The following is a 1,106-nucleotide window of genomic DNA, read 5'->3' as shown; positions in this document are numbered from 1 at the left end:
GTGTGTGTGTGAGAACTAATGGAGTTGTCAGAGAGTTACATGACAAAGAACAATTGTGATGATGGATCATCATATCAGAAGGAGGTCGGTAATTGATGTTGCTGTGATCAAGTCTTGCTACTTATTTTTATGAAAAAGGCTCCCTAGTACATGCATTAAGAATACCAACAATACAATTAAAAAGAAAAGAATACCAACAATAGGGCCGGAGAGATAGCATGGAGGTAGGGTGTTTGCCTTGCATGCAGAAGGATGGTGGTTCGAATCCCAGCATCCCATATGGTCCGCCAAGCCTACCAGGAGCGATTTCTGAGCATAGAGCCAAGAATAACCCCCTGAGCACTGCTGGGTGTGACCCAAAAACCAAAAAAAAAAAAAAAAAAAAAAAAGAATACCAACAATAATTTTGAAATGAGAATATTGATCAGTGTAAATGCCCCTAGTGAAGTAAGATCCCAAGATGTGAAAGTCGCTGGTGAGGTCAGAGATACTGGTGAGATCGGATCTCAGGAGAGTAGAGCACACACATAGACGTATCTACCAGCCACTTATTTTATTTATTGTAGGTAGAAAATGAATATATTAGGGGAGAAGAGGGTGTGGACTCTGTGGCAGCCAATCAGGTAGGTAGGATGTGAGAGGGAGTTAAAAAAGGGTGTGTGCTTCTGTGTTTAGGGAAGACAGGGTAAGGGGATTAGGAAAAGCAAGTTGTGTGCTCTCAGGGTTTAAACAGGGTGTGTGCTTAAACTACGGATCAGAGATCTCTGTTAGAAAGAAACCTGGTGAAAGGTACCTTTACTAATAAAATTTAACTTTTGGTGTTTAACAATTAATTGTAAAAACTGGAGATACGTTTGCAAACCAGTGTCTCAAGGAAAAAAGGAAGAAAGAGAGAGAGGGAGGGCGAGAAAGAAGAAAAATGTCTGTTACAGCAGCAGACATGTGGGAGGGTGGGTGGAACTAGGGGCATTGCTGGTGGAAACTGTGCACTGGTGAAGGGTGTTGGACATTGTATGACTCAAACTCAATCATGAACAACTTTGTTGCAGCATATCTCATGGTGGCTATTCAATTAAATTTTTTTTTTTTTGGTTTTTGGGCCACAC

This window comes from Suncus etruscus, chromosome 7 (genome assembly GCF_024139225.1).
Source record: "Suncus etruscus isolate mSunEtr1 chromosome 7, mSunEtr1.pri.cur, whole genome shotgun sequence".
Lineage (NCBI taxonomy): Eukaryota > Metazoa > Chordata > Mammalia > Eulipotyphla > Soricidae > Suncus > Suncus etruscus.
Note: the sequence above shows the minus strand (reverse complement) of the source record.